This window comes from Mirounga angustirostris, unplaced genomic scaffold (genome assembly GCF_029215605.1).
Source record: "Mirounga angustirostris isolate CCGP_5_RB_7025 unplaced genomic scaffold, mMirAng1.0.hap1 SCAF_6, whole genome shotgun sequence".
NCBI classification, from domain to species: Eukaryota; Metazoa; Chordata; class Mammalia; order Carnivora; family Phocidae; genus Mirounga; species Mirounga angustirostris.
This window is the reverse complement of record NW_026991714.1, coordinates 113,147,892-113,162,902: the sequence shown is the minus strand read 5'-3', so window position 1 is coordinate 113,162,902 and position 15,011 is coordinate 113,147,892. Positions and strand designations below refer to the sequence as shown.

The 15,011-nt window shown below is 45.5% G+C and overlaps 1 pseudogene; it reads left to right on the top strand.

The window, feature by feature from the left end:
* Positions 1–9,057: 9,057 nt before the first annotated feature.
* On the top strand, positions 9,058–9,603 carry LOC123847080 (heat shock protein beta-1-like; annotated as a pseudogene).
* Positions 9,604–15,011: the final 5,408 nt, after the last annotated feature.

Genomic DNA, 15,011 nt, shown 5'->3' with positions numbered 1-15,011 from the left:
GGCTGGCTCAGTCAGTGGAGCATGTGACTCTTGATCTCGGGGTTGTAAGTTCAAGCCTCACAGGGGGTGTAGAGATTAATTAAAAATAAGAAATCCAGGGCACCTGGGTGGCTCAGTTGGTTAAGTGTCTGCCTTCGGCTCAAGTCATGATCCCAGGGTCCTGGGATTGAGTCCTGTATTGGGCTCCCTGCTCAACTGGGAACCTGCTTCTCCCTCTCCTTCTGCTGTTCCCCCTGCTTGTGCTTTATCTCTGTCAAATAAATAAATAAAATCTTTAACAAAAAAAAAGAAAAAGAAATCCTGGGATGCCTGGGTGACTCAGTCAGTTAAGCATCTAACTCTTGATTTCAACTCAGGTCATGATCTTAGGGTCATGAGATCAAGCCCCGCATCAAGTTCCATGCTGGGCATGGAGCCTGCTTAAGATTCTCTCTCTTGGGGCGCCTGGGTGGCTCAGTTGGTTAAGCAACTGCCTTCGGCTTGGGTCATGATCCTGGGGTCCCGGGATCGAGTCCCACATCGGGCTCCCTGCTCGGCAGGGAGTCTGCTTCTCCCTCTGACCCTCCTTCCTCTCATGCTCTCTGTCTCTCATTCTCTCTCTCTCAAATAAATAAATAAATAAAATCTTAAAAAAAAAAAAAGATTCTCTCTCTTCCTCTCCCTATGCCCCTCCCTCCTGTGCTTGCTCCCTCTCTCTCTCAAATAAAATAAAATAATTAAATAAATTAAAAATCTTTTAAAAAGTACAGTTCAGTTAAGAGAGTTGTTATTGTATTTTTGAGGAAATAACATATTGGTTACCTTTGGTATGGTAATAAACACCCCCCCACCCTAATCCCAGTGACTTACAATAATACGCATTTCTCATTCACATTGCATGTTGGTATCTATGATGGCTCTGCTTCATGTATCTTCTCATTCCAGAGCCAACCTGAAGGATCAGCCCCTGTTTAGGATATGCCATTTTTATGGCCAAGGGAAGCAAGCAAGAGACAGAGCCAAGTCTTCTAATGGTTCTTAAAGTTTCTGCTTGTCTGTGGTATATATTACTCCTGCTCACGTTCCACTGTCCAAAGCAGTCATACTGACAATGGGTTAGGGAAGTACACGCTACCTTCGGGAAGGCACTGCAGATTACACATAGAATCCTCTTACAGGGAAGAGAACAGGTGGTTGGAATCAATAATCCAATTGCCTGCATATTCTAATATGTTAACTGTTGCTGCAGTAGAGTATAGAATATTGCTGTTATTTTTCTATTCCCATATTTTCATTTTTGCAGTATTTACATAATTTTTATAATTCAACATCTCTTCTACTGGGGTAGGCTACAGTGTCCGTTACTTGGCCTTTAGCACATTGGAGACATTGCTGACTATGAAAATCATACCATTTATGTTGCATCAGTCAATCTCTTCACTTGATTTCTTTTTGAACAGAGCTCAGACTGCTTCACCCCTACCTTTACTTCATTTGTGATTGACTCCTGGATACTTATAAGCATTAGTGAAAATATATGTGTGAAAGAAGCTGACATGTACTAGATATTCACAAAGACTTCTTTTTTTTTTTTTTTAAAGATTTTATTTATTTATTTGAGAGAGAGAGAATGAGAGACAGAGAGCATGAGAGGGAGGAGGGTCAGAGGGAGAAGCAGACTCCCTGCCGAGCAGGGAGCCCGATGCGGGACTCGATCCTAGGACTCCAGGATCATGACCTGAGCCGAAGGCAGTCGCTTAACCAACTGAGCCACCCAGGTGCCCTTCACAAAGACTTCTTAAATCTGAATTGTGTGTTATTTGTGTAGATAAACATTTCAATGCAACATAATAAAAACATCTGATTTTATTTATAGTATTTTATTTTATAATTCAACTTTGTTACAAAAATAATAAATGTTCATTTGAGGAAATTACAAAAATATAAAAAGGCAAAAACCAGTGGGTAAAATCACTAGTCATCTCACCACCCCAACATAATCACGGTTAGCATTTTAGTGAACATATTTTCAGTGCTATTTCTAGTATATGTAAATATATAAAAAGGGATCATGTTGTGATCAACTAGTTTCACTTCTCATATGATGTGACTAGGCATCAATGCCATTAGGTATTATCCTACATTATTAATGGTTGCACAATATCCTATCCTATGGAAGCAGCATAATTTAACTAGTTCTCTATTAATTATCAATAATTCTATTATAAATTTCCTCATAAATGAATAATTTCAAACAGCCACAATTAAAATTGAGTGAATGGGGGCGCCTGGGTGGCTCAGTCGTTAAGTGTCTGTCTTCGGCTCAGGTCATGATCCCAGAGTCCTGGGATCAAGCCCCCCATTGGGCTCCCTGCCCTGTGGGAAGCCTGCTTCTCCCTCTCCCACTCCCCCTGCTTGTGTTCCCTCTCTCACTGTGTCTCTCTCTGTCAAATAAATAAATAAATAATCTTTAAAAAATAAAATTGAGCAAATGGTTATATGTAATTTTCAGTGCCAGCCACAGTACTGAATTATAAGAAAAATACTCAAAATCATTTTATTTTGACAAAGAGAAGAAGAGACAAACCAAAAAAAAACAGACTCTTAACTATAAAGAACAAACTGATGGTTACCAGAGGTAAGGTGGGTGGGGGGAATGGGGAAATAGGTGAAGGGAACTAAGAGGACTTATGATGATGAGTACTGAGTAATGTATAGAATTGTTTTTTTAAAGATTTTACTTATTTATTTCAGACAGAGAGAAAGAGATAGAGAGTGAGAGTGAGAGAGAGAGAGAGAGCATGAGCAAGGGGAGGGGCAGAGGGAGAAGCAGACTCCCTGATGAGCAGGGAGCCTGACACAGGGCTCGATCCCAGGACCCTGGGATCATGACCTGAGCCAAAGGCAGACGCTTAACCGACTGAGCCACCCAGGCGCACCTAGAATTGTTGAAGCACCATATTGTCCACCTGAAACTAATATTACACTATATGTTAATTACACTGGAATTAAAATAAAATTTAAAAAAATCATTGTATTTTGGTATCTACTATATGACTGCAGATCATCTGTGCTATTAGTCTTCTTGCATTCCTCAGTCCTCTAAAGAGATACCAAGCTATTACACAATTTTAAACCAAGTAAAGAACTCTCACTTTCAGAAATAGTAAACTAAATAATTCAGAAGTAACCTCCTCCTGAAGACAACTAAAATAATTCATATGAAATATAAAAAGCTTTTTCCTAAAAACAGAAAAAAGCTAACAAGTAGCAAGGGATTACCTTGTCAATTATTGGCAAGAGACGATTGCTCAGAAAAGGTGAAAATCCAGAGAGGAGAGCTCAATTCGGGGGCCACTTTTGCAATCAGAAGAGGTGGCTAAAAAGCTGAGGGAGCTAAGGTCATGTAAGTTGGAATCTTGGGCTTTTCAAGGCAGGGTCAACTCTAAAAAACCACTCCATGCTCAGGACTGTAATCCTGAGTGGCTGCACCGTGGAAGTAAGAGTAAACTGAAAATAAACTAGCTTTCTCCTCTACTTCAGCTCAGTTTCAAGTACTCTGGGTGATTCAGAAAAATTTCAAGCACTGAAAATGCTTAAGGTTCTTCTGGTTTCCTCAGGGCCCTCCACATTTGCAAAAGTCAATGAAAACCCTTTCTGTAAGAAGATGATATTATCCTAGTCTTAAACATTACTCCAGTTAATTTTTCAAGTACAATTTTCAGCACACAATCAAAGATAATCAGACATAGAAGGAAATTGAATAAGAACAAGAGCCAGCATAAACAATAGACAATAGACTTTCAACAAATAGTCCAGACAGTGGAGTCATTAGACATAAATGAGAAAAAAACTATCTTAGTATGGTCATTAGGATACAAATTCTTTTTTTTTTTTAAGATTTTATTTATTTATTTGACAGAGAGAGACACAGCGAGAGAGGAAACACAAGCAGAGGGAGTGGGAGAGGGAGAAGCAGGCTTCCTGAGGAGAAGGGAGCCTGATGCAGGGCTCGATCCCAGGACTCTGGGATCATGACCTGAGCCAAAGGCAGACGCTTAATGACTGAGCCACCCAGGCGCCCCTACAAATTGAACTTTTGATACAAAATTGGAAACTAAACAAAACAGAAGTTGGGGCACCTGGCTGGCTCAGTCAGTAGAGCATGAGACTCTTGATCTCAAAGTTGGGAATACAAGTCCCATGTTGGGTGGAGAGATTACTTAAAACTAAAGTCTTGGGCTGCCTAGGTGGCTCAGTCTGTTAAGTGTCTGCCGCTGGCTCAGGTCATGATCTCAGGGTCCTGAGATCAAGCCTCATGTCCCCTGCTCAGCAGGGAGTCCTCCTCTCCTTCCCCACTGCTCATGTTCTCTCTCTCTCAAATAAATAAATAAAATCTTTAAAAAATAAAATAAAATATTAAAAAACAACTAGAAATTGAAGATTCAGAAGCCAAAAAATATAATGACACAAATTAAGAACTCAAGATATGGGTCTAAAAACAGATTAGATGGGGGCGCCTGGGTGGCTCAGTCATTAAGTGTCTGCCTTTGGTTCAGGTCAGGATCCCCGGATCCTGGGATCGAGTCCCGCATCCGGCTCCCTGCTCGGCCAGGAGCCTGCTTCTCCCTCTCCCACTCCCCCTGCTTGTGTTCCTGCTCTCCCTATCTCTCTCTCTGTGTCAAATAAATAAATAAAATCTTCAAAAAATAAGAATAAAAACAGATTAGATGAGATAGCTTTGAAGAATCTATTCAGAATTAGAAAATTCACATGTATTTAGACTTCTACTTTCTGTAGGTTATATTACGAATCATAGATTTGTTTAATATAATTTTTCAGCTGTTCAGAGCCCCTATTGCTCCCAAAATCTTGGTACCTTTCATCAGAGATGACTTGCCTCCTTGCCTGCAGGATTAGTATCTGTCATGTTTGCTATAGTGTTTCCTATCAGTGCCTCTCCATACACAGGCTCAGAGGCTGCCTAAACCAGTGTAGCCCCATTCTCTCCTAGACCCAGCTGTGCTGGTCACCCGTTTTTCCCTCCATCTGAAGCCAGACCTAAGGTGCTCCTGGCTTCACCCTATAATAGATAGAACCTTCCTGGGGAAGAAGAATGTCCCTTCCCTTTGTCACAGAGCTGCTCCTCCCTCTCTCAAAGCCAAAATTACTCCTTCTCTGGAATACAGCTCTTATCTGTTTCCCTGATCAGGAGGAAGACTTATCCTGTAACTAAAAGTCTTGTCAATCCAGGAAAAAAAAAAAAAAAGGCTTGAGGGTAGGGGCAGTTCACAGAGGGAAAACAGCATCCTCTTCTGAGATCAGAAGGCCTGGGCCCCCAGGAGGGTCAGAATGGACTTGTAACAGTATAACCTAACCCCCTCCACTTACTCAAGGCCCAGAGACGGTGTGACACATCCAAGGCCACACACTGAGCAAGTACCACAGCCAGGACCAAGATAAGGGACTTCCCCAGCCACCTGCTGCTCACTAAGACCCAAATCAAAGGCTGACAGTCCCCACGCATTTGGCGGGTGTAGCACCTTTTGAGTTCCTGCCATACACCAGCACCGTGAGGATAAAACGGAGCAGACACAGTGCTTGCCCCCAAGTGGTGTATCTGACTGAGGAACAAAAGGACAAACCAAACAGGCGCTACACTTGCATGTACTTTACCTATCTGGATTCATTTATCCCTCCCAACCCAATGCGGCAGGTAGTTTTATTATTCCCATTTTATAGATAAACTGAGGTCAGTGAAGTTAAGTGACTTGCCTGTAGTCTCAAAAGAGATAATGTGCAAAGCTGGGATCTAAATCTGGGCTGCATAAGCTAGAGATTTGTGGGGGCGTGTATGTGAGGGGGGAGGAAAGAAGGCGGTGGCTGAGCTGAGCCTCGGAAGTAGATTTTAGTAGCCTGGGAAGGGAGAAGGGCCAGCAGGACAGGGAGAAGAACCATATGCACCTCCAGCAGATACAGCAGCATGGAGCCAAGTCCCTGTGCCCAAGGATCCCAAAGGCGACGGGCCTGCTTCTCTGCCGTCCCACCCCCATACCCGCATTTTGACCTTAGCAGTGGAGTACAGGAAGGCTCTGCCAGAAGGGGATCCATCCGTCACCTTCAGTCACCTACAACTCCTGCAGTAAGGACCCTCACCAGCAGGGGGTGGAGCGGAAGGGCCCTCGGCGAGCACCTCAGTACATCCTGTCTGCCGCTGGGTGGCACTGTGACTCCTCAGAGAGGGAACAGCGCCCACGGGGAGACTGACCACAAAAAGGAGTGGGAGCACCATGCCGGCCCTAATGCGCTGGGCACTGGGGTTACAGAAGAGTACAAGAAATGGTTCCTGCCTCCGGGGAACCCATGGTGGGGACAGATAGACACATGCATAACGAATTAATTGCTCCAACAACCCATTCCTGCTGTGGGGCTCAGGGAAGGAGGAGCCATTTGAGCCTTGAAGCAGGATTAGCCATTCCAGACAGGCTGGCCATGACGGTGCTGATTCCCAGGGCACAGCGCAGAGACGTGGGAAAGCGGGGGAGGGGCTCACGGAGTCCCAGGAAGGGATGGCAGGTGGGGAGTTGGGGCTGGGGGTGCCTGCCACAGCTGAGGAAGGATGGGTGTGTGTGCGCAGGGCTTTGGCGCCAACAGGCTCGGGTGCTCTTTGTCTCCATGAAGCACTTAGTTCAGGGATGTGGTGAGGCCCCTGGTGCTCGCACGACTAGAAAATGCTGCAAGTTCCTGGCAGGAGCAGAAGACTACTGGCATCCTGCCCTCTTGCTGTGCTTTTCTGGGCTCAGCCTCCAATCCCAGCGCTGGTCGCAACTTGCTGCGGGATCCAGGGTCAGACATTGCAGCTCTCCCCGCTCGGTGACTGCATGTGTAAAAGGGGGTCTTTCATGTGCACAAATATGTTGAAAAATGAAAAAGTTTAGTCAGAAGCCACAGGGTGGGGGAAAGTGAGCCAAACAGCATCAAGAACTACCCATGTTGTTTCCTGCTAACCTGGTCTTCTTTTTGCAGGTGGGTCCACTGGGGAGGAGGACTCCCTTGGCTCCCTTCAGGCCTGGGCAGGGCCCAATAGAAAGCCAGGTTGTATCTATTTGTCCTTGGAGAACAATTCATCTCCACAAAGTCTGTAAAATTTAATAAGCAGAACTTTGCAGCAGGGAAACAATTTAATATCTGGTAGATACGTTTTCGTTAAACTTTTAAAGATGGAACAAAGACTGTTTTCAAATTTCCTATTCAGGAATTAACTTATCATGGTGTTGAAATCCACATCGAAACAGCTGAACTGAAATGAGCTTCCTAAAACAAAACACAAGCAGCGATGGACTGGAAAGTTTGAGACTAAAGGCTTCAAACCCACCCTGGATGGTTGGCAGGGACTTTGCCTGACTCTGGTCCACACACATCCATCACCAGAAGGGGGAACCCGTTGTACCTCTTATCCCCCTATGGAATCAGGGCCTGGCAAGGGTGCTCAGGGCTGCAGGCCAGGGCCCACAGTATCATTTCAAGCAGATACTCCCCACCTCCTTTTGTCAGTTACAAATGAAGCTGGTAAGAGGTGATAAGGCCCTTGGAGGCACCCAAAGGTTTGTCAAGAAAGGGGCTCCTCCTCACACTCCCCACCCTGGTCGAGCCCCAGAGCCAGACTTGCCCAGCCCAACCGGGGAACCCAGGTCACCTTTTAGAGAGATTATTCCCCTCCACCCAGTGGAGATTCCAGAAGAGGCACAAGGGGCTTTGCATAGCAAAGTGCATAGCACACGCGTCCTTTTCATTTAAATGGTGTATTACAGTTCAGTTAAATTGCAGTTTTCCAAAGATGATCTGTATACACATTTCACTGCAAACAACATAAATTTTATGTAATTATTTGAATAATGATGAGGGGAAGAGAGGACTCCTGAGGAGCTAATGGGGATTAAGAGTGACAAAGCCCTTCCAGTCCCACCCTCCCCTGTGCCTTTGTCCATTTGCTCCTAATCTATCACTTTTTTAAAGTATAAAGAATCAGGGATGCCTGGGTGGCTCAGTCAGTTAAGCATTTGCCTTCGGCTCAGGTCATGATCCCAGGGTCCTGGGATCAAGTCCCGCATCGGGGTCCCTGCTCTGCAGGGAGTCTGCTTCTCCCTCTTCCTCTGCCTCTCCCCTCGCTGGTGCTCGTTCTTCCTCCCTCTCTCTCTAATAAATAAATAAAATCTTTAAAAAAAAAAGTATAAAGAATCATGCAGCAATAAATCAAGAAATGCTCTTGGCCCAGGCTTTGGGGTACCACACTGTAGTCAGATGGTATGTAATTACATCCCCAAATTGAGAAGAAGTCAGCTCAGACTAGATGAGGTGCAGAAATGCCCCAGCTTTATGCACAGAAAACTGGCCTTGGAGACGAGGTGATTGAGTTTCAGAAGGTATGATGTGATGCCCACACACAGATTTATTATCTGCAACTGTGTGTCCCAGAAGAGGCTTTTGGGGGACACAGGAATTTCCCTGTCCTTCATCTGTCCTGCAGAATGCTTCTAATCTCTTTGTAGGATATCCTGGCACCCCTGAGTTCCTTTTATACATTTTAGATATGTAATTTAGAGGAAGTGATGTATCTGGTTTTCCCATCAATCAGAGCTTACTGTTGACTTGTCAGTACCTTGGGGTGTATTATCCTTAACACAAAAAGAACATATATAAACCAAATTTTATAAAAAATGAGCACCCCAGTTGAAAAACGGACAAAAGACATGAAAAATACAATTCATAAAAGGTTAAGAAATGCCCAGTGTTGGGTGAAAATGTCCCTCACCTTCCATGACTATGCGTATAATGTGATACAATTAAGAATAGTTTCAAAATGTTTCAATGTGTATACTCTTTGATCAAGCAATTCCACTTCTCCAGATGTATCCTATGGAAACATCTGCCCAACTAAGCAGAGACAAACGTACAAGCATTTTTGTTGTACCTTTAGTATAGGAAATTTATTATAGAAAAACTGGAAAAAAGCATAAAAGTCCCTCAAGAGTAGACTGGGACTTCTGGGACTTCTCCAAGCCTCAGCCAGACGCGCGGAGCCGAGCCAGCATGACCGAGCGCGGAGTGCCCTTCTCCCTCCTGCCGAGCCCCAGCTGGGACCCTTTCCGCGACTGGTACCCGGCCCACAGCCGCCTCTTGGACCAGGCCTTCGGGCTGCCCCGGCTGCCCGAGGAGGGGGCGCAGGGGTTCGGCCACATCAGCCGGCCGGGCTACGTGTGCCCGATGCCCGGGGCCGCGCTCGAGGGCCCCCCCACCGCGCAGTGGCCGCATCTGCCTACAGCAGTGCGCTCAGCCCGCAGCTCCGCAGCGGCGTCTCCGAGATCCCGCACACCGCCGAAGGCTGGCCGGTGTCCCCGGACGTCCACCGCTTCGCCCCAAAAGAGATGACGGTCAAGACCAAGGACTGCGTGGCGGAGATCACCCGCAAGCACGGAGAGAGGTAGGACGAGAACGGCTGCATCTCTATAACGGTGCCTCACTAGAAAATTCGCGCTGCCCCCTGCTGCGGACCCCACCCTGGTCTCCTCCCCTCGGTTCCCTGAGGGCAGGCTCACCTTGGAGGCACCAATGGGAGCCAAGTAAGGGCCTTAGCCCTGCTGTGCACCCTCCACCTCCGTAACCGTCACTGACCATCCCCACCCGCCAACACAGTTCGAAGCAACAACACCCCCCTCCCAAAAAAGTACGATTGGTTAAACTATTGGTTAACCATACAATAGCCCATGAGACTATTAAAAAGAATAAGATAGGGGCGCCTGAGCGGCTCAGTCGTTAAGCGTCTGCCTTCGGCTCAGGTCATGATCCCAGTGTCCTGGGATGGAGCCCCGAGTTGGGCACCCTGCAGAGCTTCTCCCTCTGCCTCTCTCTCTCTCTCTCTCATGAATAAATAAATAAAACCTTTAAAAAAAAATTGTAACTCTGTGTGGTGACAGATGTTAACTGGACTTACTGTGATCACAATACATACAAATATCAACTCACTATGTTGTACACCTGAAACTAATTATATGTCAATTATCTGAATTATATCTCAATTTTAAAAAATAAAATGAAAAAGAAAAGGCAGAAACAGAACAGTGTAAATAATGGGCTACCTGATTCTGTTGTTGTTGTTATTTTAAGATTTTATTTATTTATTTGACAGAGAGATACACAGCGAGAGAGGGAACACAAGCAGGGGGAGTGGGAGAGGGAGAAGCAGGCTTCCCGCTGAGCAGGGAGCCCAATGCAGGGCTCCATCCCAGGACCCTGGGATCATGACCTGAGCCGAAGGCAGACGCTTAACCACTGAGCCACCCAGGCGCCCCACGGGCTACCTGTTTTTGTAAGAAAAGGGGGGAGGGGCTCCTGGGTGGCTCAGTTGGCTGAGCATCTGCCTTTGGCTCAGGTCATGATCTCAGGTCCTGGGATTGAGCCCAGAGGAGGGCTCCACGCTCAGCGGGGAGTCTGCTTGTCCCTCTCCCTCTATATACTATATTAGTTTCAGGTGTACAAAATAATGATTCAATATTTGTACATATTGCAAAATGATCACCACACGTAGTTACAAAACTGTTTGTCTTGTGATGGGAACTTTTTATTTTTAAGATTTATTTACTTATTTGAGAGAGAGAGTGCGCTTGCATGGGGGGACGCCAGGGGGAGGGGCAGAGAGAGAGGGAGAGAGAAACTCAAGCAGACTCTGCACTGAGCACAGAGCCAGAGGCAGGGCTGGATGCCAGGACCCTGAAATCACCACCCAAGCAGAAACCAAGAGTTGGAGACTCAACTGACTGTACCACCCAGGTGCCCTATGATGGGAACTTCTAAGATCTACACTCTTAATAACTTCCCAATATGCAAGACAGTATTATTACCTATACTCACCATTCTGTATATTCCATACCATATTTACTTTTATTTGCATAAATAAACACTGGGAGTATTCGCAACCAATGAATAAAAGTGGTTCTCTATAGAAGCAGGTGGGGAGGGGCCATCTGAGTGGCTCAGTCGGTTGTCTGCCTTCGGCTCAGGTCATGATCTCAGGATCCTGGGATCAAGCTCCACATCAGACTCCATGCTCAGCGGGAAGCCTGCTTCTCCTTCTCCCTCTGCCCCTCCCCCTGCTCATGCTCTCTCTCTCTAATAAATAAATTAAAAATCTTAAAAAAAAAAAAAAAGGCTGTTGGGGAAGTAATGGGCTGGATGGGGGCATAAGTACAAACAAGACTTCTAAGCATGAACCTTTTAATACTGTTTTGGTATTTGAGGGAGGTATTACCTTTATGAAAAAATAAATTACAAAAAACCGAACAACAATGGTATCATCAAATCTAGTAAGGATGCAATAAAATTATTTTACATACACACACACACACAACGCACACACACAGAATCATTTCCATCCAAGCAAGCGTCACTCATTGCCAATGCCAGAAGTCATTTTTCAGTTGATTTTTTAAGACAATTTTTCTTTAAGGGGCGCCTGGGTGGCTCAGTCGTTAAGCGTCTGCCTTCGGCTCAGGTCATGATCCCGGGGTCCTGTGATCGAGCCCCATGTCGGGCTCCCTGCTCTGCAGGAAGCCTCCTTCTCCCTCTCCCACTTCCCCTGCTTGTGTTCCCTCTCTCGCTGTGTCTCTCTCTGCAAATAAATAAAATCTTTAAAAAATTTTTTTGTTTCTTTAAATCTTCAGGAACCCTGTGGTGCACTGCAAAGAAATGTAATGTCTGGGCAGTGACTAGCCCAGTAACACAGAGGCTGGGAGAAATCTAGGTGAAGATGGGTAAAAGGGAGCTTTGACTTTCTTTTAAGGCTGCCAAGCATATGAACTTGTCTATGACTCTTGGTGGAAGGCAGAGATGATCATTTTCCACTATGGAAGCCATAATGGCCAGATACTCCCTTTTCCAGCTTTCTCTGCACATAGGGCATAGACTCAGACTATCTGACACAGATCAGTAGCTAATCAGCTGCGTCCTCCCCAGAACCCGAAGTGGGAGCTAATGGTACGAAGAATCCTTTTTAGGTCATCAGCAGTATCGAGGGCACCATCCACGTCCTGGGGCAGCCAAGGTGTCCAGGAACCGATGTTAATAGAGTCCAGGCCCAGGGGTGGTATCCCACTCCCCATGCCGACTGACCACATCGGTGCTGCAGTGGCCTATTTGTGACTATTTTCCAGGCCTGCATCTCCAAGTCTCCCTCGATTCATTCTGTGCATTCTGTTTTGCTTACATCTGTCAGAATTGCCTTCTGTTGCTTGCAGAACCTGACTCTGGATTGCATGAGGGGTTCCCGAGCTGGGAGTCAGAGGAAATACGGGAACCAACAACCTACCCAGGGTCTCCAGGCCTTTACCTCTGGCGGAAAGCAAATAGGGAAGAGGGGAAGAGGGTGAAGCAGTGCCATCAATCTTAAAACTGTGTGTGTGTGGTGTTACAGGGCAGAGGTAGGGGTGGATGTCAGACGTGAGAACACAAGAGGCTCTCCTGGGGCACCTGGGTGGCTCAGCTGGTTAAGCGACTGCCTTCGGCTCAGGTCATGATCCTGGAGTCCCGGGATGGAGTCCCACGTCGGACTCCCTGCTCGGCAGGGGGTCTGCTTCTCCCTCTGACCCTCCCCCCTCTCATGTGCTCTCTCTCATTCTCTCTCTCTCAAATAAATAAATAAAATCTTTAAAAAAATAAATTAAAAAAAAAAAAAAGAACACAAGAGGCTCTCCTGAGAAGAGGCTGCGGGTCCTGGGTCCTGGGTCGGGCTGGATCTAAAGCCTGCTGGGAAAGGGTGACAGCTACACACAGGTGATGGGTTTAGCCAATTAGTGATAAGAGGTAAAAACCTGAGAGTGAGGTAGGATAGAGAATCTGTGAGAGTGAATTTTCTGCCACATAGTTACAGTCTGAAACTGGATGATTTTTTTAAAAATTTCATTTATTTATTTGAGAGAGAGAGAGAGAGAGAGATCACAAGCTGTGGGGAGGGGCAGAGGGAGAGGGGGAAGCAGACTCCCCACTGAACAGGGAGCCCAACGCAGGGCTCAATCCCAGGACCCTGAGATCATGACCTGAGCCAAAGGCAGATGCTTAACTGACCGAGCCACCCGGAGGCCCCGAATTGTATGACTTTTTAAAAAAATAATGATCATGGGGGCACCTGGGTGGCTCAGTTGGTTGGGCATCTGCCTTCGGCTCGGGTCGTGATCCCAGGGTCCTGGGATCGAGGCCCGCATCGGGCTCCCTGCTCAGCAGGAAGCTTGCTTCTCCCTCTCCCACTCCCCCTGCGTGTGTTCCCTCTCTCGCTGTCTCTCTCTGTCAAATAAATAAAATCTTTAAAAAATAATAATAATGATTATGAATTCATATGGCACTTCTGAATTTAAAAGACGGACAGGGGCGCCTGGGTGGCTCAGTCGGTTAAGCGTCTGCCTTCAGCTCGGGTCATGATCCCAGGGTCCTGGAATCGAGTCCTGCATTGGACTCCCTGCTCCACGGGAAGCCTGCTTTTCCCTCTCCTACTCCCCCTGCTTGTGTTCCCTCTCTCACTGTGTCTCTCTCTGTCAAATGAATAAATCTTTAAAAAATAAAAATAAAAAATAAAATAAAAGACAGATGGACAAAGGACTGTGCGGGTGAAGGTATGTGTGCTTGCTCCTCTGTACATATCCAGAACGACTTCTATTAGATCCGATTCATTTATTCATTTAACACGTGTTCACTGAGCAGATACAGAAATGAATTAAAAATGTACATCTAATTTCACTCCTCTGAAAACCTCAATAAAACTTCAATGAAGGGATTTATTTAAAAAAGGGATTTATAACTACTTTTTTCTTTCATTTGGATCTATATATCTTTTGTATTGTGGTAAAATATACATCATACAAATCTTTATCATTTTAACCATTGTTAAGTGTATATTTCAGTGATGTTAAGTACATTCACAATGTTGCTCAACCATCGCCACTATCCGTGTCCAGAACTTCTTCATCATTCCAAACAGAAACCCCACATCCATTGCACAATACCTTCACATTCTTCCCTCCCTCCAACCCTGGCACTCCATTCTATTTTCTGTCTCTGTAATTTTGCCTGTTCTACATACCTCACATAAGTGGAATCATACAATATTTATGTGGGGCTTTTTTAATCTGGCTTATTTCACTCAGCGTAATGTTTTCAAGGTTCATCCATGTTGTAGTGTGTATCAGAATCTCCTTTTTAAGGCTGAATAATATTTCATGGTAAAAGTGTATCACAACTTGTTTATCCATTCATCTGTTGATAGACACTTGGGTGGGGTCTACCTTTTGGCTGTTGTGAAAATGCTGCTATGAATTTTGGTGTAAGATCAGATGGTAATTCTATATTTAATGTTTTGAGGAACCACCATACTGTTTTCCACAGCAATTGCATCTTTTTGTTTCCCTACCAGCAATGTACAAAGGTTCCAAGTTTTCCACATCCCCACCAACATTTTCATTTTTTTTTTTAAGATTTTATTTATTTATTTGACAGAGAAAGAGAGATAGCAAGAGTAGAAACACAAGCAGGGGGAGTGGGAGAGGGAAAAGCAGGCTCCCCACCGAGCAGGGAGCCCGATGCGGGGCTCGAACCCAGGACCCTGGGATCATGACTTGAGCTGAAGGCAGACGCTTAACCATCTGACCCACCCAGTGCCCCAACGTTTTCATTTTTTAAATAATAGTCATCCAAAAGAGTATGAAGTGGTATCTCATTGTGGTATAATTACTTTTTAATGCATAACTTCACTAAGCAAGGGACGCATATCCAAGCCTGACTGAGTTGAGCTTTTTACTCCACATCCTGGTCCTTCTGAGGCCCAAGCACATTTGTTTTAACAAAGCAGAACGTTTCCCAAACGTTCCAGGACTTAGCTTAGATACGCAGTCTTTGGTGTTGATGCCGTGTTTCTCATCTTCAGGCCCACTCTCTGGAATCTTGCTTCAGGAACTTTGGGAAACTAAGCCTCAAATAGGACCAACTCTGAT